Raw genomic sequence first — 13,792 nt, forward strand, 5'->3', positions numbered from 1 at the left:
AATTTAACTAAATATGTAAAAAATTTATACCCAGAGAACTACACAACATTGTTCAAGGAAATCTAGGAAGACCTAAAGAAATGTAAGAATATTCCCTGTTCATGATAGGAAGACTAAATATTATTAAGATGTCTAGCCTACCAAAACTGATCTACACATTCAATGCAATCCCAATAAAAAACAATACAGCATTCTTTAATGAACTAGAAAATCTAGCTATGAAATTTATTTGGAAAGGAAAGATGCCCCAAATAGCCAAAGACATATTGAAAGAGAAAAATGAAATTTGAGAAATCACACTACCTGATTTTAAAATGTACTACAAAGCTACAGAAGTGAAAACAGCATGGTATTGGCACAAGGTATTGACCAATGAAACCGAATTGAGAGTTCTGATATAGATCCTCATATATACAGTCATATAATATTCAATAAGGCCACCAAACCTTCTCATCTGGGAGAAAATGGCCTCTTGAGCAAATAGTGCCTGGAGAACTGGATATCCATACGTAAAAGAATGAAAGAGGATTACCAACTCACACCTTATACAAAAATCAACTCAAGATGGATCAAAGACCTAAATATAAGAACAAAGACTTTGGAAAGCAGTGTAAGGAAGCATATACAAGACCTTGTAATAGGAAATGGCTTCATGAACTTCACACCAAAAGCACGAGCAGCAAAAGAACAAATAGATAAATGGGACTTCCTCAAAATTAAAGCCTTCTGCACCTCAAAGGTGTTTGTCAAGAAAGTCAAAAGAGGACCTACACAATGGGAGAAAATATTTGGTAACCATATATCTGATAGGAGACTTATAACCTGCATATATAAAGAACTCCTGTATTTTGAAAATAAAAAGACAAATAACCCATTTGGAAAATGGGAAAAAGATTTAAACAGACACTTCTCCAAAGAAGAAATACAAATGGCTAAAAAGCACCTGAAAAAATGCTCCAAATCTCTAGCTATCAGGGAAATGCAAATCAAAACTACAATGAGATACCATCTTACTCCCATAAGATTGGCAGCTATGAAAAAAAACAGAAGACTACAAATGCTGGAGAGGATGTGAAGGAATGGGAACACTCATCCACCGCTGGTGGGAATGCAGAAGGACCCAACCATTCTGGAGGACAGTTTGGTGGTTTCTCAAAAAACTAGCTATAGATTTGCCATAAGACCCAGCAATTCCACTGCTGTGTGTATACCCAGTAGAACTGAAAACAAGGACACAAACCAATATATGCACACCAACGTTCATCGCAGGATTGTTCAGTATTGCTAAAAGTTGGAATCAACCCAAATGCTCATCAACAGATGAATGGATAAATAAAATGTGGTATATACATACAATGGAATACTGCTCAGCTTTAAGAATGAATACACTACAAACACATGTGATAACATGGATAAATCTTGAGAAGCTTATGTTGAGTGAAGCAACCCAGGCATTGAAGGACAAATACTACATGCCCACAATGATATAAAATAAGCAAACCAAGCTGCCTCAGAGAGCAAGAGACAAGATGATAGTCTTGAAGGAATTGGGGGGCAGAGGAAAGTTGTGAGTTGACACCTACCTGGATGAAATCTGTGATAAGCTGGAGATAATTATTTGTACCAGGAAGGCATAAAATGGGGACATAGGGATATCTTTGGGTGGGGCTGTGTGGGCTTGAGGGGGGCTAGGGATGGGAGGATGGGTAATGTGGCCCAAGAAATTTGGGGGAGGGTGGGGGAATATATGAACATAGGAGATTGTCATGTATCTGGTTGGGAGTATAATGTTGAGAAAACTTTTTCAAAAATATAATGAGGAAGGTTACCTTTTTAAGATGCTCAAAGGGGAGAATCTGACACAGGCCAGGCTTCTAGGGAGTGTGTGAGTGCTCATTTTGTCATAGTGGGTTATATCACTGGATGGAGACACATACAATGAGAGTGAAGGTACACCCATATCCTGGGGAGGACTGATGTTCTCAAATAGAGGGAATTGTATCTCTCGAGAGAAATGGTGGCTCCCAATGCATTAGGGCAGTTGAGCATGTCAAGCCCTCAGGATTGTTGCAAGTATCTCTGTACATGGCCTTTCTAGCAGTGGAGATTGATTGTCACTGTGGGCCCTGAGGGGAGGGGGAAAGAGGAATTGAATAGGTGGAATCAATGTCACTATGGGGCAATGGAAGTGTTCCACAAGATTATGCAAGGAAGGATATAGGACATGTTAAATTACACCAAAAATATATAGGGGCCTATAGGCTAAAACGTAAACCATAATGCAAAACATAAGATAACTAAAATTTAGAAAATGGTATAGTCTAAAATATAAACCACAATGTAAACCCAAGTTTAACCTTGTTTGAAAGGTATTGTCTCAATATCTGTACAACCATTGCAGTAAATATAGTATGAACATATAAAAAGATTATTGCTGGGGAAGGGACAAAGTGTCTGATGTTGAAATGTGGGAGTGCCGTATATTGTATATATGAATTATTGTGGTCTAAAACTTTTGTGAAGACAAGCTTAATAATTAGAAGAGAAAAAGAAAGGACGTAGACACTGAGGAAGAGATGGAAGAAGCTGCCTTGCCAATATGCATACAGGTCAATGCTTATTGCAGTGATGGAAGGCCAAACATCAAAAACAAAGCTTTTCCATTTTATAATTTTTTATACCCCAATTTATTTTTACTTTAATTTTTCTAAATTAGTATATATTCTCTATCTAACCTTTAAATCCATCACTATATTCCATTTTACTATTAATGGAACCTGGCAATATATTAGGCTTCATTTTCGGGGAGGTTTTGAAACATATTGGCATTAGACAGTGGTGAGGGAGGAATACTGGTGTGAGATGTTATTGGTGGGGGGGGTGCATAGTTGGGAGGGAGTTCTCCAGGGCATGTGTGTGGGGTGCATAAAAATATTTGGATATTTTCATAGTAGTTACAGTTGGGAATGATGGCTGGGGGAGTGCTGAGTTCCTGGCTGGGGGAGCTCTGTTACATTACCTAATGGAACAGCAACAATCCCCCGAGTGCAATGGCTAAGACCACTAAGGAAGGAAGGTCCAACAATGAGCCCTTGATGCTAATGACTATGCCTGTGAGCCTGTGTGCCTAAATAAGAACTAGGCCTAGAGCTGCAGGGTGCCTAAGAGTTACCTCCTGAGAGCCTCCATGTTGCTCAAATGTGGCCAGTCTCAAAGCCAAACTCAGCATGTAAATTCATTGCCTTTCCTGCAGTGTGGGACATGACTCCCAAGAATGAGCCTCCCTGGTGCTGAGGGATTACTACCAAGTACCAGCTGATGATGTGGCTGGAGAATGACCTTGAACAAAAAGGTCAACTCAGACTGGCAGAATATCTCGGCTTATATGTAATATCAGGAGTTAAAAATGTTTTTTTACCTTGAATAAAAGGGGGAAATGGAAAGCACAAATGAGTTTATATGGCTATGAGTCTCCGAGAAAGAGACGGGAGGTCATCAGAGGTGTCGCCCTTATGCATACCTCAGCAGAGTCCCAGAGACAGCTAAGGTAGATATAACCCCAGGTATTGGCTCTTCTGAGGGCTACAGAGACCCACAGGTTCTATGGTCATGGCAGATGAACTTCAGTGCCATGTCAGTTGGCCCTACTTTGGAGTTTGTGTTCCTGAGTGTGATGGAGTTGAACTCAGATGTGATCTTTGTTCACACATTTCTCCTATTACTTTTACTTGACCTGTGGTTCATGCTGGGGTTTAGTGTATACTCAGGAGACCTGAATATCTGGACTGTCCATGTGATAATCAGGCCCTGAGCCTCAACAGACTTGCAACTCCCACCCTCTGGTTTATTGGACTTACCCTAGCCAGCTAACAGGGAGGTGAAGAAGGTCAACCACTACACACCAGGAGCCAAGAGTGCCTACAGCTGAAAGCAGGAGAATTGCATCCATCATACAAGTGGAATCTAAGTCCCCTCTTGATATAGAGGTGTAGTGAGCATAACCATCCCAGGGTCCACAGAATGAAGGAATAGAGTATGAATTAGAGCGGACTTACTGATATTCTATTCTGGAACTTTTCTGATTAGTAATGAAAGTAAACATAGCATTGATGTGGAGAAATTGGCCATGGTAGCTGTTGAGAGTAGGGAGTAGATGATGTGGGGGCATTTTCAGGACTTGGGGTTGTACTGGGTGGTACTGCAGTGACAGTTACTGGACATTGTTTGTCCTTCCATGACCCACTGGTTGGACTGGGGGAGAGTGTAAACTATAATGTGGACCATTGACCATGTGGTGCAGCAGTGCTCAGAGATGTATTCACCAAATGCAATGAATGTCCTATGATGATGGGGGAGGTAGTTGTTATGGGAGGAATGGGGTAAGGGGGGTGGTATGTGGGGACCTCAAATTTTTTGAATGTAACATTAAAAAATTAAATAAAGACAAAAAATTTCTATATAATTTCTATATAAGTAGATGTAATATTAAAAAGGCATATTCACTTTTAAAATATGAAATATTTGGTAGAAATAAGAGAAAAATGAAGAAAAACATAGTATGGAAAGTCTCAGTGAAAAAATATTCCTTTCAGAAAAATTTAAATGCAATAAATAATCTACTTGATAGTACTAATTATGAAACACAGAAAGGTTATTTCTCTTTTGGGGATAAAATGAAATTAGATATTAACATTTACAAAGGAGATGTACAAACAGATATTAACATTTGACAAAATTTGCATCATAACATTATTGCATGAAAATGGAATTAAAGCAAAGACATCCTCACTGAAAGAAATTAAAATTCCTTTTTAAAACCATAATAACATAAGTATTCTATCTGGTGGGAAAAACTAATACTCTCATGTACTGCTATTAGTGGATAACTGGTCTGCTGCTCTGGGGTGAATAAGTTAAATTAGAACGCAGACCTTTTCCTGAAAAACCCATATTTCCCAGTACTCAAGGTAAAAAATCTGTAACAGGCTACACTAAAGTTTTAAAAGTAATCATCTTTTATAACATAGTTTGAAAGGTGAAGAATTTTCTGTTTTTTTTTTGTTATTATCATTATTATTATTGAAATATTGAAAACGCTCTAATAACCATTAAAGTGATGAATGCACATCTATGTGATTATACTAAATGCCATTGATTGTACACTTTGGATGAAGATATGCTTTAATAATATGTATTAATATGTATAAATATGATTGATTTGTTAAAAATATGATCATCTTTAAGTTGTACTGTTTTTTCCTAAGATTTATTTATTTATTTGTTTGTTTGTTTGCTTATTTATTTATTTCTCTTCCCTTCTTCCCTGCCCCCATTGTCTGCTCTCTTTGTCCATTCTCTTCGTGTTCTTCAGTGTCCACTTGCATTCTTGTCATCAGCACCAGGAATCTGTGCCTTCATTTGTTGCATCATCTTGCTGCATCAGCACTCCATGTGTGTGGTGACATTCCTGGGCAGGCTGCACTTTTATTACACAGGGCACACTCCTTGCACATGGGGCTCCCCTACATGTGGACAACCCTGTGTGGCATGGCACTCCTTGTGCTCATCCACGCTGTGTGTGGGTCAGCTCACTACATGGATCAGGAGGCCCTGGATGTGATGCTCTATCAGTTGAGCCAAATCTTCTTCCTGAATTGTGCTGTTAGTATTGATCTTTAGATTCATTTTCTTCCAGTATATCTTTCAAACTGCACTGAACGCATATGAATTCCAGTCTCATGAAATAGAAACTTTTAAAGTTTCATGATGTTGATAAAAGCTTTACAAAATAAACATTGGCAAAGGAGATGGGAGGGAAACGGACTTTGGCCCAGTGGTTAGAGCATCTGTCTACCACATGGGAGGTCCGTGGTTCAAACCCCGGGCCTCCTTGACCCGTGTGGAGCTGGCCCATGCGCAGTGCTGATGCACGCAAGGAGTGCCCTGCCACACAGGGGTGTCCCCCACGTAGGGAGCCCCATGCACAATGAGTGCACCCATAAGGAGAGCCGCCCAGTGCAAAAGAAAGTGCAGCCTGCCCAGGAATGGCGCCGCCCACACTTCCCGTGCAGCTGATGACAACAGAAGCGGACAAAGAAACAAGACGCAGCAAAAGGACACAGAAAACAGACAACCGGGGGAGGGGAGGGGAATTAAATAAATAAAAAATAAATCTTTAAAAAAAAAAGGAGATGGGAGTAAATCATAAAGATAAAAATCTATAGTTAATGAATTAAAAGGAAGTAAAATACTAGAACTGAAGAAGGAATCACAAAGGAAAATCTATGGCAAAAGCCAACAGTCAAAATTAGTCAGAACTCTATTCATGTGTAAAAATAAAGACATTTGGAGTTCTCCTAAATGATATTGCAGGGACAGATGCTGTACATAATATATCCTGCCATAACCCACTGAATGTACTGGGTGAGAGTGTAAACTACAATGTAAGCAATAATCCAGGCAGTGCAGCAGTGCTCCAAAATGTATTCACCAAATGCAACAAATGTGTCACAATGATGAAAGAGGTTGTTGATGTGGGAGGAGTGGGGCTGTTGGGTGTGGGGTATATGGGAACCTATTATATTTTTTAATGTAACATTCTTTGTGATCTTGTATCTTTAAAAAAAGACAATTAGTAATTAGATTGAACAAAAAATAGAACCAGCAAAATGGCAGTGGAGTAAGGAGCTCCTAGAATCAGCTCCTGCCACGGGCAGTTAGTAAACATCCAGGGCTGCCTGGAGCTAGCTGAAGCACTTGTTTGGGGGCTCTGGGAGACCAGAAGAGCATCCTGCAACATTCTTGAAGGAATGGAAGAAGATTGCCTATCTGCCGAGAAGACTCATAAGTAGAGTGTTCCATGCCATGGAGGCTGGTGTCCAACCACCACAGGAGGCACAAGCCACCTTGGGAGCTGTTCTGTGTTTGGAATTGAAAGTTCCTCTTCCCAAAAATTAGAGAGGAAGAGAAGGTTGGACACCAACTTCAGCTACTGATGAGTAAATTCAGCAGGCTAAAGTACAATCCTGAGAACAACTAAAGTGTGAGCCTGTCCAAGTCAGAAAGAGGCTGATAGTTGCCTTCTTAACTGTGCACCCAGGATAAGGTAAAGCAGGGTAAACTGGAAATCATAGTGCTGGTGGTGACCAGCTTCTTACCCTCCAGATCAGATTACAGCTCTAGCCTAGGCCCCAGCCTCACTTCCAGCAGAGAGGAAGCTGGGGGGCCTGCACCAGTCTCTCCAGGAAATTACTAGCCAAGCTGCAGAAGCCGATGATTATCCTACTGTGACCATGTAAGCCACCCTGGGAGCCACCCTGGCTGCCATTTTGACACCATCCTCAGCCTCAGGGGAAGCCAGGCTGGCCAAAAATCACAATGACAGTAGGAACAAGTTTCTTTCACCCAGATCAGCCTGCAGCCCTAGACTAGGCTTCAGCCCCACCCCTGGCAGGAAGGATGCTGGAAGGCTCTGCACCAACCTATCCAGGTAACTGCAGGTACCTTTGGCTGGCACAGACTGAATAATTGGAAGTCTACTGGGGCAACAGTAGTCGTCTTGGACCTACATTGCATAGACTGCTGCCCACATCTGCAGCTCCATCCTTGCCCCAGGCAGGAAAGAAAGGGACATGAAACTTCAACAGTCTCTCTGGGCAACTACAGTTGAGGCCTGTGTGAATTGGATCATTCCACACAGCAGTGACTCTGTTCCTACCTCTGGCAAAGGAGTAAGTTGGGAGAAGCTTCTTTGGTCCCTGGGAAAATGAGGGCAGTTGAACCTCCACAGCTTATCGCTCCAATTACATCCTTGGCTCCTACTGCACAACCAGCAAGGGAGAAAGAGCAAGAAGTCCTAACTAAAGAGAAAAACTGCACCCAAAATAAATACTCTAGTAATCCAGATGCCAAGACACCAACAAAAATTATAGTCCACACCAAGATACAGGAAGATATGGCTCAGTTAAAGGAATAAGATGAGCCTCCAGGTGACATAGAGGAGTTGAGACAACTCATCATAGGTGTTCAAACAAATCTTAATAAATTCAATGAGATGGCTAAAGAGATTAAGCATATTAAGAAAACACTGGATGAGCACAAAGAAGAATTTGAAGGCATACACAGAAAAATAGCAGATCTTATGGGAATGAATGGTGCAATAAATGAAATTAAGAAAACATTGGAATTATATAATAGCAGATTTGAGGAGGCAGAAGAAATGATTAGTGAGCTTGAAGAAATGGCCTCTGAAAGTGAACATACAAAAGAACAGATGAAGAAAAGAAAGGAAAAAATTGAACAAGGTCTCAGGGAACTAAGCGACAGCAAAAGGCATGCAAACATAACTGTCATGGGTGTTGCAGAGGAGAATAGAAAGGAAAAGAGGCAGAAGGAATATTTGAAGAAATAATGGTAGAAAATTTCCCAACCCTATTGAAGGACATAGATATCCATATCCAAGAAACGCAGCATACTCCCATCTGAAATAATCTGAAAAGACAAACTCCAAGACACATACTCATCTGAATGTCAAATTCCAAAGACAAAGAGAGAATTCTGAGAACAGCAGGAGAAAACCAATGCATAACATATAAGGGAAACCCAATAAGTTTAAGTGCTAATTTCTCAACAGAAACCATGGAGACAAGAAGACAGTGGTCTGATGTATTTAAGATGCTACAAGAGGAAAACTTCTAGCCAAGAATCTTATATCCAGGAAGACTGTATTTCAAAAATGAGGGCAAGATTAGAATATTCACAGATAAACAAAAACAGAGAATTTCTAGCAAGAGACCAGATTTTCAGGAAATACTAAAGGTGTGCTAGAGCCTGAAAAGAAAAGATGAGAGAGAGAGGCCTGAAAGAGAATCTAGAAATGAAGATTATATCAATAAAACTAACTAAAAGTGTCAAAAGTGTGGTGAAAATAAAATATGACCAATAAAAACTCGAATAGTCAGGAATAAACTTAACCAATGAAGTAAAGCACTTGTATTCAGAAAACTGCAAGTTAATGTTAAAAGGAATTTTAAAAATCCTAAATAACTGGAAGAACATTCCATTCTCATGGATTGGAAGACTAAAACCATTAAGATGTCAATTCTACTCAAATTAATATAAAGATTCAATGCAACCTGATAAAAATTACACCAGCATTAAAAAAAATGAAAACATGATTACCAAATTTATTTGAAATGATAAGAGGTCCTGAATAGCCAGAAACACTATAAAAAGGAAAAGCCAGCCCTCATCTCCAGACTTTAAATCATATTACCTGGCTATAGTGGTAAAACAGCATGTGTTTTACCTAGCATAAAAACAGACACATAGACAAATGGAACCAAACTGATGGTTCAGAAACAGACCCTCACATGTATGGGCAAGTGACTTTTGACTAGTCTTTCAAACCAACACAACTGGGGCAGAACAGTCCATTCATCAAAATGGCACTGAAAGAACTGGATATCCATAGCTGAATGAAGGAAAGAGGACCCCTATCACACACCTTATCCAAAAATTAAATGAAAATTGATCAAAAACCTAAAAATAAAAGCAAGGGCCATGAAATTTCTAGAAGAAATTGTAGGAAAATATCTTCAAGACCTGGTAGTAGGTCATGGATACTTAAAGAAGATAAGAGAAGAACTGAGATGGACTACTGATGTTTAATATATGTAGAAGTTTTAATTAACTTTACTGTAAAAGTGTGGCAGTGTAAGGAGCAGATGGTAACAAATAGTGAGTAACAGCTAGTTTATAAATGGGGATGTGGCTGAAAATTGTAGTCTAGGTATGTAAATGCCAATTGACAGAATACTAGAGAATAATCTAGGAACTGAATAGCACAGTAAACCAAGAGGTGGATGAGAATTGTGGTTGATGGTACAGATGCAAGAGTGTCCTTTGTGAACTAGAGCAAATGTACATCACTGTTGCATGGTGTTGGGAATGCATGGGAAAAATACAACTGGAGTGACCTATGGACTGTGGTTAGCAGTAATAATATAAAATTCTTGCATCTATGGCAAAGATGTACTGTGTTGATAATGAGGCAATATGGAAAATGTGAGCCAAATGTACACTATGGAAGTGGTAACAATCAGAGGATATTATCTTTCCTGTAATAAATGTTCTACCACAGTGTGGTGTGATGATAGAGGAGTGTTGTTTGGGAATTCTGTACATGTGCATGATTGTTTTATAAGTTTACAACTTCTGTCATAAAAATGTATTTAAAAAAATAAAAGAGTGGGTTGGGGGAAATACACACCAAATGTAAGATAAGGACTGTGATTAGTAGTAAGATTTTGACAATATTCTTTCATAATTTGTAACAAACATCTCACAACAATACAAAGTATTGGTGGAGGGTTGATGTATGGGACCCCTGTATGAGGTTATGCATGTTTGCTTTGTAAGTTCACAACTTTTACTATAATTGTTTATGTATGTTCATATATAAATACCATAAAGATAATAATAGGGAGGGTTGGGGGAAAATTACTTTGGTTAGTAGTAATATTTGATAATGTTCTTTAATCATTATTTAAAAAGGTTTAACAATAACGTAAGGTAGGCCAAATTAGGAGTTTTACAAGACAGGTAGTAAGAGGAATAACATTTTGAGAGCATAGTGAGAGCATGTTTGCACAGATGAATAATGATACACAAATTAACAGTAAGAAATATGAATGGAAAAGAAAAGAGAGTGGTAAGGTGATTCTGGACTGGAGTAGCCAATTTGCTTGAAGACTTGTTATTTTTAGGGGAGTTTTTTGAGAAACAAAAAACATTTAAAAAACAAAACAAAAAACTATATATGGAATTTTGTGGTGAACATATGATGATTCTGATTAAGTATTTGTGAGAAAGAGAATTTGGAGTAAAGTAAATTCTCACTGTGAACATGAGTATGTAAGTGTGGAATACTGCATGAATTCTTTGGAGGTGATAAGTAAGGGAGCTAAGAAAATTAGATGAACTAAGATTTTAAAAAATTGACATGGAAAATTTTTCAAATTAATTTTCAATCCAATAAGCCAAAAGAACATTATTTTTCCAATTTTAGTAATCATGCCACATGACTGGTATGAGGCTCTTCTCTGGTGTATAAAAAGCAGATTTTGTTAAGGCCCTTCCTTACTTCAATAAATATTTTTAGCATGCCAAACACTTGCAAGCAAGGCAAAAGTGAGCTCCTCACAGAGCACTAAAATTCTAGTGGGGTAATATAGACCAGGAATGGAAGAGAAATTTGTGTTTGGTCACTTGTTTTTTCATTCTAGACTATTTATCCAAATATTTTCCCATTTAGTATTCCCCAAACCTCTAAGCATGGACTTGAAAACTCAAAAATGTGGATCAAAATCCCCTCTCATACAATTCTATTTTCACAGACACTGTCTTTATCATACAAGAGAATACACTTTACAATATATACTATATGACTTCTATGAGAATATGAGCAAAGAGACTATTTTCTCATTTATCAACATTACTGATAACTTACATGAGAGATACAATTATATTGAGCAGAGCAAAATGTCATGTGAAGTTCATAATATAAAAAATATTTTAATTTTGTGTCATTTAATGTGGAGTTGTCCTGAGCAAGCCACTTAATGCTCTCCAAGAAAGTACTAATGATATCATGAGAGTTCTGTATGTATTTAATAAAATAATATATCAGAAAGTGTCTTGTAAACTGTAAAGAAATCTTCATTTTATATTTCTTCTAATATTGTTTCACTCAATCAAACCTCTCTGATGCTGAATAATCATCGATTGCATTTTCCCATAATTTAGCAAATATTAAGTGTCTATAATGAACTAGTCAATGTGCCTGGGATTCATCAGTGAACAAGACAGTGTTCCTTCTGTATTGCAATTTAACCTCTTATACACTGAGGAGACGTTCATAATTATTGTGCACTTAACATTAGTATTGTGTATTTAACATAAGTATTTAACATAAAATTTAATATTTAACATAAGCATTAACATAAGTATTGTGTATTTAACATTACTTAGACACTGAATAAACATTCCTAAGTATTGTGAATGTAACAACAGAAAACTGCAGTGAATTAGCCTGGGGTGGAGATAAGAAGGACTTCCCAAAGCAAGTATGTACAAGCTAATACCTAAATTATGAGCAACAGTTTTGTACAGTCAGGAAGTAACTTTCTAGGCAGAGACAACAGTATGTTCTCAAGGTGGGGAAGAATAGTTTCTCTTCAAGGAATCTAAAGATTCCATTATTGAAAGAGTGGTCAGAGGGATACTGGTGGCTCATATCATGAATGAGGCCAGAGCAGGTGGCCAAGAACTTGGTAAAGTCCAGTCACTGCTTTAGTTACTAGGGAAGAAAGATGAATGAAATAGTGTTTCTGATAAACATCACAAAATTCAATTTAAGAAACAGATTTACAAAATATTAATTCATCCATTCAAGAGACATACACTGACCCCCACTTATGCTGGGACTATAACCATTAACTAAACGGAATTCTGTCCTCATAGACCCAATATTTTACTTGAGGAGAAAAATGGTATGTAAATAAGTCCATAAAATATTTTTAATCTCACATCCAGGAAATTATTTTGTTGCTGTTTCAAAATATATTTAGTATTTGATCATATTCAGCAAGTCCTCTGCTTATTCTTTGGCACAAGCCTCCATCATCTCACCTAAATTATTTCAGCCATCATATTTGTTTGTCTCTCTCTATCCTTCTCCTCATATAGTCTATTCTCAACCTAGTACCCCATGTGCACCTTTTAAAACTCAGATCAGATGTTTTTATTGCTCAAAACCCTGCATTGTTTCCTCATCATGATTAAAGGAAGATCCAGAGAAGGTGGGGCAAGATGGTGTCTGAGTGAGTGCACCTTATGATCTCTCCTGCAAAGAAGCACTGAGCAGGGTTGGAATTTTTTGGGACCAGGCTGTTTCGGGGTTTTTCAGGGCAGGAGGTGTCTGGACATCAATTTAGTGGGATGGTGACAGAGAAGATTCATGTAAAAGGTAGAATTTGGGGTCTCTTTCATGGAGATTGGGGCTGCACATGGGACGCTTCCCCCTGGGGTGGACAGCCTGGTGGTGGAGATTCCTGGAGGCTCTGTAGCATGGGGGAATTCCTAAGCCCTGAGCGGGCTATTTGGGGTCTTGCAGGGTGGGAGGTGTCTGGAAGCTGATTTGGTGAGACAGAGACGGAGGAGATTTTTGCAAAACATGGAATTCTGGGTTTCTGACAAGGAGATCAGAGCTTCTGGCTAGAGCCCCTCCCCATAGGGCTGGTGGTCCATCTGCAGTGGTCCCCAAAAAGTCTGTAGTACAGCGGCACCCCAAGCAGGCTGCTTCGGGGGCTGGCAGGGTGGGAGGTGTCCTGAAGTCGACTTGGTGAGACAGTGACAGAAGAGACTCTTGTGAGAGGGGTATTTTGGGTTTCTAGCACAGAGGTCAGAATTTGTGGATGTGACCCCTCCCCATAGGGTTGGCACCCAGCTGCAGGGATCCCTGAAGGCTGTGTTGCACTGTGGAGCTCCCAAACTCCCCGTTAACAGGATTTGTGGTTCCCAGGTCTGTGTCCCCTAAACCCTGGTGACCCACACCCCAGAGACTCACACCTCTTGAGTCTACAATATCACAGACTTCCCATCCCTGAATCCACCACGCCCTGAGGGCCATCTGAGGTCCTTGATTGTCCTAGCCTTCAGTGTTTGGGTTTTTTTTCCTCCTTTTTCTTTTCTTTTTATTGTCTTAGTTTCTAATACTGCATTATCATCTCCT

This window comes from Dasypus novemcinctus, chromosome 23 (genome assembly GCF_030445035.2).
Source record: "Dasypus novemcinctus isolate mDasNov1 chromosome 23, mDasNov1.1.hap2, whole genome shotgun sequence".
Classification (NCBI taxonomy): Eukaryota; Metazoa; Chordata; class Mammalia; order Cingulata; family Dasypodidae; genus Dasypus; species Dasypus novemcinctus.